This window comes from Bufo bufo, chromosome 1 (genome assembly GCF_905171765.1).
Source record: "Bufo bufo chromosome 1, aBufBuf1.1, whole genome shotgun sequence".
Taxonomy (NCBI): domain Eukaryota; kingdom Metazoa; phylum Chordata; class Amphibia; order Anura; family Bufonidae; genus Bufo; species Bufo bufo.
This window is the reverse complement of record NC_053389.1, coordinates 401241806-401254998: the sequence shown is the minus strand read 5'-3', so window position 1 is coordinate 401254998 and position 13193 is coordinate 401241806.

Genomic DNA, 13193 nt, shown 5'->3' with positions numbered 1-13193 from the left:
CATACATTCCATCTCTATAAAACATATTTAAACTCAGCATACATCAAACATAAACACTTCCAAAAATCACACAAATCCCTCCAGCGGATCAAAAGTTTAGTGGAAGTCCTTTATGACCGACCGCAAGCACAATTTCCTGCCCAAAACAGTTCCATAGATTTGGGCTCTGCGGTCGGTCAATTTCATGCAGAAAAACGACTAAGTCCCATCTTCGAACGGGACTTAGTCTCTGGAGCTGAAAGTTCAGTATGGAAGAAGGTAAGGGTCAGCGGCGTTCGTGTATCTGCGCATCCGATTCCAGCTCCACAGAATCCCCAGCATACACCGCTGACCGCGTTCGGTCCCACCAACAGTCCAGACATGCGGCACAGTTCTGTCACACTGTTCCTGAAGGGCAACATGTCCCGGGGCCATAGTCGTAGGGCATGAGGCTAGCCATAAGTCCTCTACAATGCCCAGTGGCAAATGGCAGTTTGTCACAGTCATATTCTCCAATGAAGCCTCTTTCTGATTGTTTGGGGGATCTGGAAAAAGGCTTGTCTGGAGAAGAAAAGGTGAGCGCTACCATCAGTCCTGTGTCATGCCAACAGTAAAGCATCCTGAGAGCATTTATGTGTGGGGTTGCTTCTCATCCAAGGGAGTGGGCTCACTCACAATTTTGCCCAAAAACACAGCTATGAATAAAGAATGGTACCAAAACACCCTCCAACAGCAACTTCTTCCAACAATCCAACAACAGTTTGGTGAAGAACAATGCATTTTCCAGCACGATCGAGCACTGTGCCATAAGGCAAAAGTGATAACTAAGTGGCTCGGGGACCAAAACGTTGACATTTTGGGTCCATGGCCTGGAAACTCCCCAGATCTTAATCCCATTGAGAACTTGTGGTCAATCCTCAAGAGGCGGGTGGACAAACAAAAACCCACTAATTCTGACAAACTCCAAGAAGTGATTATGAAAGAATGGGTTGCTATCAGTCAGGAATTGGCCCAGAAGTTGATTGAGAGCATGCCCAGTCGAATTGCAGAGGTCCTGAAAAAGAAGGGCCAACACTGCAAATACTGACTCTTTGCATAAATGTCATGTAATTGTCGATAAAAGCCTTTGAAACATATGAAGTGCGTGTAATTATATTTCTCTACATCACAGAAACAACTGAAACAAAGATCTAAAAGCAGTTTAGCAGCAAACTTTGTGAAAACTAATATTTGTGTCATTCTCGAAACTTTTGTCCACGACTGTATGATTTTTGGTTGCTTTATATTACATTTTTGTGAGGCAAGGTTCCCAAAAATCTAAACTCTGAAATTTCATCTCCATTTGCCATAAACTGTTGATGAACACCTAAAGGGTTAATAAAGTTTGTAAAATTAGTTTTGAATACCTTGAGGGGTTTAGTTTCTTAGATGGGGTCGCTTTTATGGAGTTTCTACTCTAGGGGTGCATCAGGGGGGCTTCAAATGGGACATGGTGCCCAAAAAAAAAAGGCCATCAAAGGCCATCAAAATCTGCCTTCCAGAAACCATATGGCGTTCCTTTCCTTCTGCGCCCTGCCGTTTGGTCGCAGTTTACGACCACATATGGGGTATTTCTGTAAACTGCAGAATCAGTGTAATAAATATTAAGTTTTGTTTGGCTGTTAACCCTTGCTTTGTTACTGGAAAAAAACAAACGGATTAAAATGGAAAATTTGCCCAAAAATTGCCTTTTTGGCACCGTTTTTTTTTTTTTGGACCATGTTCATCTGAGGGGTTAGTTGATGGGGTATTTTTATAGATCAGATTCTTACGGACGCGGTGATACCTAATATGTCTACTTTTTTAAATTTATTTATGTTTTACACTATATTATCTTTTTATAAACAAAATAAAAACATTTTTGTATCTCCATAGTCTAAGAATCATTTTTTAAAAGTTTTTAGCCGATTATCTTAGGTAGGGGCCCCTTTTTTTGCGGGATAAGAGGACGGTTTTATTGGCACTATTTTGGGGGGCATTTGACTTTTTGATCGCTTGCTATTACAATTTTTGTGATGTAAGGTGACAAAAAAATTTGCACCTTTTTATTTTATTTTTTTGACTGTGTTCATCATATTTTTATAGAGCAGATTCTTACAGACGCAGCGGTATCTAATATGTCTACTTTTTTATTTTAGTTTTACTAAATAATATTTGTAATTTTTTTATTTTTTTTTAGTGTCTCAAGTCTGAGAACCATAGTTTTTTTTATCCGAATGTCAGTGGCTAAATTGGGATATAAATTTAGTACTCAATGGAAGTGTGGTACTCCCTGAAGCAACCAATAATGCAGAGGTCCGGATGAGTAGTGGTTTCCTTCCGTATCCCCCTCCTGTGACAAACTCTGCAAGTTTTTTGGGTCCGTCCCTTCTTTCCAGTATGGACCACACCTGGAAAGTGTTGGCCAGGGACGATCCGGGCGCCTCCAGTTCCCAAAGTACTCCGGCCTGCTATATCCCAGTCAGAAAAGATCAGGTCCTTGAGGACTGCCTCATAGAACTGAACGAATGTCCCTGTTTTGCCAGCGCTACGGGACAGCACAAAAGAGTTGTACAAGGCAACTTGTACCAAGTAGACCGCAACTTTTTTGTACCATGCCCGGGTTTTGCGCATGGCATTATATGGCTTGAGGACTTGATCAGAGAGATAAACTCCTCCCATATACCGATTGCAGTCGACAATACAATCGGGCTTGAGGACCGTTGCCACGGTACCTTGCACAGGGACAGGGGTGATGCCGTTACCATGAATTGTGGACAGTACAAGGACATCCCTCTTGTCCTTATATCTGACCAGCAACAGGTTTCCACTGGCAGTGATGGCCAGTTCGCTGTGTTCGCCCGCGAACACGTGCGAGCTGCCATCTTAACTGACTAGTCCGGTGAGGCACAGGTAAGTCCTGCGGTTTGCTGCGATCACCGACACAGTGGGGTCACAGGACCCTCCGGCGCATTGACCCAAGAAGCCTGCTCAATGATTTGGGCAGGCACCGGGTTCCGATCCCCGCCAGCCAAGCGGCAGTGATCGGAACTATACATGACGTACCGGTACATCATGTGTCCTTAAGTTCCGGGACAACATGCCGCTGTTAAAAATATAACAGTGTCCACTGTACTGTAACTAGACTTTAACCCTTTAAGACACCATGACGTACCTGTACGTCATGAACTGCACTGCATTAAGCCTCCATGACATTCAAGTTCGTCATGGCTGCAAACTGTCACCATGTCTATGTACATGGTGACAGTGCTGAGATCACAGCTGTTACACACAGCCAGCGATGTCAGCTAACCGCCCCGGGACCAATGAGGGCGGTCTCGAGCTGTTGATTGCTCTGACTAGCCAATAAGAGGATTGAATCGGCGCCAAAAGGTTCTGACCCCATGACTGTGGGGACCAGAACTTTCAGGATGACCGGTGGCATGTAGCACTCACCCCCTCCCCCTTTACTCCCCTGCAACAATCATCTTAAGGATGGCCAAGCTTTAGCAGCAGAGACACATTGGTGCTGGCTCCGATGTCGGCTGTTTAATCCCTTCCATGCTGCCGTCTGTAGAGAGCAATGTATGGAAGGGGTTAACCGAGGGAGGGAGCTCTGACCCTTTCCATCGGGCCACTGCGCTGCCGGGGCAGTGTCCCAATGTTTGAAAGGTTAAAAATGGAATAAAAATTTTGCCCACTTCCCAAAATATAAAAAAAATAAAAAAAGTGATTAAAAAAGACTTACCTCAAACGACGGTAGTACCAAACCATCACCTCATCCTGCAAAAAAATGAGCCCCCACATAAGGCAATCACACAAAAAATTTTTAAAAAATTGCTTTTAGAGACACAAAAAGATGATTTTTTTTCAAAAATAAAAAAATAGACATGTTAGGTATCATCATGTCCACAACAACCTGCTCTATAAAAAATATCACATGATCTACCCCCCAAGGTGAATGCCATAAAAAATTTAAATAAAAACTGTGTCAAAAAAGCCATATTTTGTCACCTTACATAAAAAATGTAATACCAAGCAATCAAAAAGTCCAATATAGATCAAAATAGTACCAATCAAACCATCACCTCATCCCGCAAAAAATGAGCCCCCACATAAGGCAATCACACAAAAAATAAAGAATATATGGCTTTTAGAGACACAAAAACATGATTTTTTTTCAAAAATAAAAAAATAGACATGTTAGGTATCATCAGGTCCACAACAACCTGCTCTATAAAAATATCACATGATCTACCCCCCAAGGTGAATGCCATAAAAAATAAAAATAAATAAAAATAAAAATAAAAACTGTGTCAAAAAAGCCATATTTTGTCACCTTACATAAAAAGTGTAATACCAAGCAATCAAAAAGTCCAATATACTGTAGATCAAAATAGTACCAATCAAACCACCTCATCCCACAAAAAATAAGCCACTACATGAGACAATTGCCCAAAAAAAAAAAAATATGGCTTTCAGAATGTAGAGACACAAAAATCTGATTAAAAAAAAATGCTTTTATTGTGTAAAACCAAATTAAATTTAAAAAAAGATACTGGTATATTAGGTATCACCGCATCCATAACAACATGCTCTTTAAATATATCACATGATCTATTCTGTCAGATGAACATTGTAAAAATAAATAGTATAAATAGTACCAATAAAACTGTCACCCTATCCTATGATTTGCAAAATAGAGTCACTTTTTGGGAATTTCTCCTGTAGGGTGCATCAGTGGGGCTGTAAATGGGACATGGGTGGCCCTGATTTATCATACCTTCACTACAGAATTCTGGAGTCAAAAAGTAGCAAAATAGGGCACTATTACACTCTCTTTTTAAATGCACTTTTACTTGCATTTTTACACCACTCACTCCAGTTTTGTAAATTGGGCGGAAAAGTGGTTGTGGTTAGCTATGTTAATGAGTTTCACTCAAGATTTATTATTGCAACTTTTTTTAAGTCACAAAAAAGGCTCATTCTCACTCCAGGAGGAGGGTACAGAAGGAAAATTGCAGGAGCTTCTCTAGACAAGTGTTAGGTTTAAGGACAAGCCAAATTTATCAAACAACCTGCGACATTTAATAAATGTGGCCTAAAGTTCTTCAACAGAGACTTAGCACATCAAAACTGACTTCAAATATTCTCCTCATGATAAATTCCCCCCATGAAATCTAAAATTCAGTCCAGCAAAATCTTCCCTCCAAAAACCACATGGCGCTAATTTCCTTCTGAGCCCAGCTGTGCGCCCATACAGGGGTTTACGACTAGAGATAAGAAAATCAAAGTCGACAAAGTGGAATTCGATCCGAATTTCACGAAAAATTTGATTCATACTGAATCCGAATTTCCTCATGCTTCGTGGTAACGAATCACATTTTTTCCTAAAAGAATCGATGCCAGTCAAGAATCGGTGGGTTTTTCTGACACGACGCTTAGTTGGCATGGCCCGGGGCATGGCCCTGTGTCCCTACCTGTCCTGAACCTTCATCTGTTATTTTCAGTTCCCTCAGCTCGAGAAGTATTATATGCCGTAGGCTCGGCTCCACATTTCAGTGAGGATGAGCTACTAGAGGACAGTCAGCAGCTACTGCCCAGACAAGATCTGGAGGAGACATAAGCCGCTTCCTCCGGTAAGCGGGCAAGTAGTGATGATGAGAGTTGCATGGGAGCAGGTGTTGCGAGCGGTCAAGCTCCTGGCCCTGAGACCATTGAGTGGGACATCAGTGACATGCAGACAGTAGCAGATAATGATGTAGCCAATCGCAGTTGGCAGCCAGGTGAAGAAGGGGCTTCATCATCATCATCAGGAGAAGAGGGTGGCAGCTTTCGTGTGAAGCAGCAGAGGTGCCAGCAGGGCTGTGAGTCAGCAGGGTGATAGCAGTGGGAGGTCAGGAGCCAAATGTGCCCTGGGTAGGCCACCCACTTGGTAGGAGCCTATCGGCCCCGAAAGAAACAGTGCAGGGGTTCATGGAGGCAGCGGTAGCAAGCAGTCAGTGTGGAATCTTGGGGGAAAATGCCATATTCGGCGGTCTGGCAGTTTTTTTTGGGCTGCCGGAGGCGAACATGGCCATTTGCCAAATTTGTGGGCAGAAGGTGAAGCATGGCATGGCCCTACGTCAACACATGCAACGTCACCATAAAGTGGCCTGGGAGAACCATGGCTCCGATGTGGTGGTTCAGCCTGCCACAACAACCCCTGCATCACCCAGTGGCACACACCCAATTTCATGCAGTCAAGGCTCCACCACCTCAGCCGAGGGGAGCTGTCTGTCCTTCCCATCATCTGCTGGTCCTGAGGCTCCTGCTCCTCGTCCTCCTACTCCTCATCAGTCATTCCATCAGCAATCAAGCACCGAAGGGATTGCCAAGAGACAACAGTATGCATGTACTCATCCAACGACACAGAAGTTGAACATGCTCCTGGCCAAGTTGCTGGTGCTACAGTCCCTCCCTTTCCAAGTGGTGGACTCTGCACCTTTCAGAGAACTGATTGCTTGTGCTGTGCTGAGCTGAGGTGGAGAGTCCCAAGCCATAATTTCTTTGCCAAAATGGCAGTACTAGCCCTGCACACATATGTAGAGCAGAAGGTGGGCCAGTTCTTGAGCCAGTCGGTGTCTGCCAAAGTGCACGGCAGTGCCGACGTATGGAGATGTAAATACGGTCAAGGACAATATATGTCCTTTACAGCCCACTAAGTAAATGTGGTTCCTGTCCAGCAACACCAGCAACTTGGCCAGGTGACGCCACTTTCACCTCCATGTTCTCAAGTCAATGGTCCTGTGACAATGTCCGCCTCTGACTCCTCATCCTCCACCGTGTTCTCAGCCTCCACTGCAGGGACAATTCACAGTGCCCCTCCAGCATACCACATGTGCAGGGCACAGTGTCACACTGTTCTGCACCTAGTTTGCCTGGGCAAACAGAGTCACATTGGGGGGGGGGCACTGCTCCGTATCCTTCATCAAGAAATCGAATCCTGGCTTTCTCCTCGACAACTCAAAATCTGAGTCAAGGAGGGCTGAGCCATGTGCTCTGCATGGCGCACGTGTTCAATCTGGTTGTAAAGCAGTTCTTGAAGTCTTCACCCCATCTGCAAGACATCCTGAAAATGGCCAGGAAACTTTGCATGCATTCAACCACTCATACACCGCAAAGCACACCCTCCTTGAGCTGCAGCGGCAGAACGGTGTCCCCCAACATAGGCTGATATATGACCTTCCCCCGTTGGAATTCCACCCTCCATATGTTGGACTGATCATATGAACAGAGAAAGGCCATATTCAATTTATTGATGATACAGGCAGACAGAGTTACTCTCCTGTGTAACTTCGATGTTAGCCAATGGCAGCTCATGCGTAAAACATGCTGTTTGCTCGGGGGCTTTGAGAAGGCGACTTTATTTGTCAGTCGCCAGGATTACGGGATGAACAACGTAATTCCACTGATTCATGTCCTGGAAAACATGCTGCTAAATCTGACTGACCAGGGGACAGGAGACGTGGCGACTTCATCTCACGGCCACAGGAGCCCTGTGGGGGCTGAACTAGAGGAGGAGGAGGCGGAGGAGGACATTCGAGCACAAGCAATGCAAAGAGAAATAGCTGGTTTCTCACTAACATGAAGTACGATGTGTCACAAGAGGACAATCTCATGGCTTGGATAAATAAAAGTGTTCTAAGGTTATTACCACATTAAAGTGACACATGTCAGATTTCCATGATTTGGCCTTGTCCTTAAGGTCAAAAATGACTCAGTACGGAAGGGGTTAAAGCTCTAATACAAATCTACGGTATTCCTCTGGTAAAGCACATTTTCTGGTATTTTTAGAGAGTATGCAATAGTTGTTTTTTTTATTTGCTTTATAGGAATGACTGATGATTTGCTAAAAGATCTTGAAAGTTAAAGAATAATGCGCTTTCGACAATTCATTTTCATACATAAATAAACCATATGTCATTGCTACCAGGAAAGGTTATTTCCGACAGGAAAATAATGTCATTCATTTCATTGTAATTCCATAAAGTAGCTGTCGCTTTGAGACTGGTTTCTGTGTAGTGCCGGATTATTTTCCCAAAACTAAAGGCTAAATGCTATTTTCATTTAACATTTTATTTGTATGCACCATGCATGACACAGTTATATAAAATAAATGGCATCAGAAGAGCATTTTAAGGTCTGCAATCATACTCCGGATATACAGATTTTTTCTTTGACTCTATTTGACATTTTAACCCTTCAAACAAATTTTAAAATCTAAGAATTACTGAAAAGAAGTCAGTTGTGTTAGGTTTTTATGCACAGGACCGCATCTGTATTTCAGTCCACAAACCATGGAAAATACAGAGTGCGTGCATTTGCAGTTTTCTCACTCTCTGCAATACAGACAGAACTGGACATGTTCTGGACATGTTCTATAATATGTGGAACGGCACCAAGGATCCACAAAAAATTCAGATGTGTGCATGACCCCAAAGAAATGAATGGGTCAAAGTATTACAAAATGTGCAGATATCACATGAATGAAAAATATAATCATGTCCTGAAACTCCACTATTGGCTGCTGCTGCTCACACAGTCTCGCCAGCATGTGCAAGGTATGTCGGTATGTCGCATATAAGGCGGTGAGGGGGTAGGCTGAAGTTATGCTGCAGAGCAGACAGGCGAGCAGAAGCACGGTGAGAATGCTGAAAGTGCGCACAGATGGCCTGCACTGCTTCAGCAACTCTGACATCTCGGGAACCTATGCACAGGATGTGCATCAAAACAGCTAAGCCTAGAGCTGCTATGAGATTTTGTCCGTTGTCTCATACCACCAGGCCAGGCTTGAGGCTCAGCGGCAATCTTCTATGCCAGTCCACAGTTCCTGTGCACGGTGTTGGGTTTTTCCCCCCAAACAGAGGAGGTTCAGAACAGCCTGTTGTCGTTTCCCGATGACTGTGCTGAAGTTGGTGGAGCAGGTGTTACACTGACCGGATGAGGAGGTTGTAGAGGAGGATGAGGAGGCAGTCGAGGAGGAAGCGGACTAGGAGGCAACAGGAGGCACCGAGAAGCATCCAGCAATCCTCGGTGGCAGTAGTACATGCGCCAAACCACTTTCCGCCTCAGGCCCAGGCGCCACTACATTTACCCAGTGGGCAGTTAGGGAAGAATAACGTCCCTGCCTGTGCTGTGGACCTTGCCACTGATAGCGTTGCGCAGCACACACCTGATTTTGTCCGCCACTTGTTCGTGCAGGGCAGGGATGGCCCGCCTGGAAAAGTAGTGGTGTCTGGGAACCACATACTGTGGGACAGCCACCGCCATAAGGTTTTTAAAAGTATCAACCTCCACCAGATGGAATGGCAGCATTTCCAAGGCCAGGAATTTTGATATGCTGGCATTCAGGGCCAGCAGACACCTGGCACTAATGTCCGCGACCGACGGTAATGCCTGTCACAGACTTTTAACCGTTCAGATGCGGTGGACAAATATGCTTCTGTGTGTACTCTGAATCCCCCTGGCAGGGATTAGGGGAGCCGGAGCATGTATGAGGCGGCTCCTGTTCTTCTGTGTTACAGAAAGCTGCAGCATATTAGTTTCTATGGAGCCCCTGCCTGTGGCAAGGCTCCATAGGAACATACATAGTAAAATAAGGAAAACAGCGAAACCGAAAAAAGTTAGGCATTTTTTGTCGTTTCAACTCCCATAATTTTTTTTTTTAAGTGATCAAAAAGCCATATACACCCCAAAATAGTGTCATTGGAAAGTACACATCACCTCCCAATTAAGCCTTCACACAGCTCGTACACATAACTACAAAAAAGTTTGAATATGGCGATGAAAAGAAAAAAAAATTAAACTTTTATATATACACTCACCTAAAGAATTATTAGGAACACCATACTAATACGGTGTTGGACCCCCTTTTGCCTTCAGAACTGCCTTAATTCTACGTGGCATTGATTCAACAAGGTGCTGATAGCATTCTTTAGAAATGTTGGCCCATATTGATAGGATAGCATCTTGCAGTTGATGGAGATTTGAGGGATGCACATCCAGGGCACGAAGCTCCCGTTCCACCACATCCCAAAGATGCTCTATTGGGTTGAGATCTGGTGACTGTGGGGGCCATTTTAGTACAGTGAACTCATTGTCATATTCAAGAAACCAATTTGAAATGATTCTAGCTTTGTGACATGGTGCATTATCCTGCTGGAAGTAGCCATCAGAGGATGGATACATGTTCTCATTCTGTTTACGCCAAATTCGGACTCTACCATTTGAATGTCTCAACAGTGTCAGTGGGTAATAATTCAATTAAGAATTATTAATTATGGTCATAAAAATAATTAACCATAAAAAAATTAAATTTATAAAATTTGTCATAAATTCTTAAAATCATGACCTGGTGAATTGTAGACAACCTAATTGATACAATTCACATCTGAGTCCGACTATTTCCTCAGATAAATAAGTTCTTTTTGACGTGAGATGATGTTAATGATAAAATGTAGTTCTGCATTATACAATAATACACAGGTATTATAAAAATATGCAGATTTATTGGTTACAAGATTATAAACATATATAAGTAAATAAATACAATGATATATGCAAATGAATATATATAGCGTTAATATAAAGCATTACAAGCTTAACAATACATGTGAGTGGAAATAACTTGTCACATTATAACCAAGCTATTATTAGGTTAGGATATCAAAATATGAACATACGTTATATATATTACTTCTGTTCAGAGAAAACCTCATGATATCAAGATGGGCATGTCTAATCCTAGGCATCATTATAGAATGCTAAATACATTCTGCCCCCCCCTAACCAACTACACACCACATGACTTCAAGATGGGCAAATCCATTCAAGGATATAACTTAGAAGAGACAACTGTATCCTTCCGCCCCATCCTGGACTATTTTCACACATATAACTTTGGTAAAACTATTAAGACAAATAACAGGGATCTAGGATCTTGCTAGACCATATCTTAAATGGAATCCATCACTTAGCTTGGCGAAGAATGTTCTATTAATATATATATATATATATATATATATATATATATATATAAAAAGCAATTATTTAATGCTTTGCTAGATTATGAGTCTAGATTCTTCTGCAGGTAGAATGAAGCCTCACAATATCCTAAGACTACATCTCAATATGGAGATAATCAATTAATTTAATTATTTATTTATTCGCCAATCTAGATGGTATAATTTCACCCACACTATCAAATTAGTCTTAATAAAATGAAATATCATTTCCTGTGTCTCTTACCAAGTCCTAGTAGGAATCTCACTTCTGCTCCTAGGAAAGCTGGGTGGTCCATCATAGCGCATCTCATCATGGCTTTCATCTTGATAGACCCCTCTAGAGACTCAACTCCTCTCTCCTTTTCCTTTTCCCCCTTCACCTCCTGTGTATGGCTTATGATCCCAAACTTATCAGTTAGACACACCTTCCTGGTTTGGAACTTTCCAATCATTGTCGAATGGGTGTGACCATTGATAAAAATTGTGACATCATAACCCTACCCAGAATGCACTTTTGCTACTGTTGTAATGTCACCTACTGATACCTAGGTGGCACTGCTGTATAAGCTATCTGCATCATAGTATAAAGGGTTAACTTATGTAAGTCTGAATATACATTTTGACCTTAGAAGCTTTAATTCAAGCCATAGGGATTAATTCTGACACTTGTAGCAATTAGAGACAGACCTCTAGGCGTCTCACTTAAAGTTTCTCACACTGTTGATTTATGGATCATAAATAACTTGTTTTCTCACAGAGATATCAGTACCTCCTCTGTCATACCAAAAATGTGATTAATTGTTACAAAACACACATCTTCACAGACACTCTTTTAATGAGAAATATATACAATATACTGGATACATGTTGTCTTCGTAACATATAACAATATAATATAAACAAATATATATATATATATATGTCCTACTGATTAGTATAATAACAAGGTTGGGCGTCACTCAGTATCGGGCATCAAATAGACAAGGACAAAATTGATGTCTGAAAGTTATCTTATATTTGCAACAAGTTATATAAAATTGCACATAAAATACATAAAATACTCTAAAACACACATATAACCTCCTGGGGATCGCTCATGTAACCTCCTGGGGATCGCTATGCTGGACCACTATATAAGTTACCAAAGTCCATATTGTATCAATGTCCTTGAAAGTTCATGTAGCGATCAGCAAAGTGGAGAAAAAAGGAAATTATATAGTTCACAAGAGGTACTTTACCGCTCCTTCAGGCCGCTTGTTATCAGAAGTGCGACTGCACTGCTTTGAGCTGTAAGGACCTGTGAGTTCAGTCTTTTACATAGGAAGTTCCCCGTTCACTGGATATTGCTTTAGAGTGTAGTCCGTAGCTTTGACCTTCCAGGACCTTCCTGTGGCGTCCCACGTGGTTTCACTGAATAGGTCAGGTGACTTACAATTTCCAGGCGGGGTTTTCGAACTTGTATAGCGTCCGACCGTGATTCTAAAGATCTTCCTTATATTGTCCCACACTGTCTCTTAGCCATACGCGTTTCGGGGTCGGTCGCCCCTTCCTCAGTGGTACAGACAGTGGGGTTTGGGTGTCCTTTTTATATCATCTTTAATTGGTCATTGGTAAGATGCATGCTGGGACAGTGGGGGACTGGAAGACCGGGATGTGGATTTTCGTTCCATAACGATTCTTTTTTCTCATTCGTGTATGGATACTATTGCGGTTTCAGATCTCCAATATATAAGACTACATTATTATCACATAACACAATTAAAATTGAATTTAATAAATATATATACGGATAAAAATAAGGATAAAAATAAGAATAAAAATATAGATATACTTTCAGAGAATGCACATAAACATAGTTGTAGTCTAAATGCGCTTTCAATGCGATTCATTTAAAATACAACAGGTTGCTAATATTGTGGTCATCCAGGAATTCATCGATATATCTCATTTTGTGAATATTTTCAAACCTATTCAGCCTGTGCATACAGGGATTGATATAAGAACTATAATTAATTAAAAATGCATAAAAAGTATGAATACTATAATAATTTTGTTAAAAAACATGTGGTTGTGGTTTAAATTACCCGAATATTCAAAAAACGCAAAAAACGCACCTGCGGTTTTGGTGCGTTTTTTTCTAAAAATTACAAA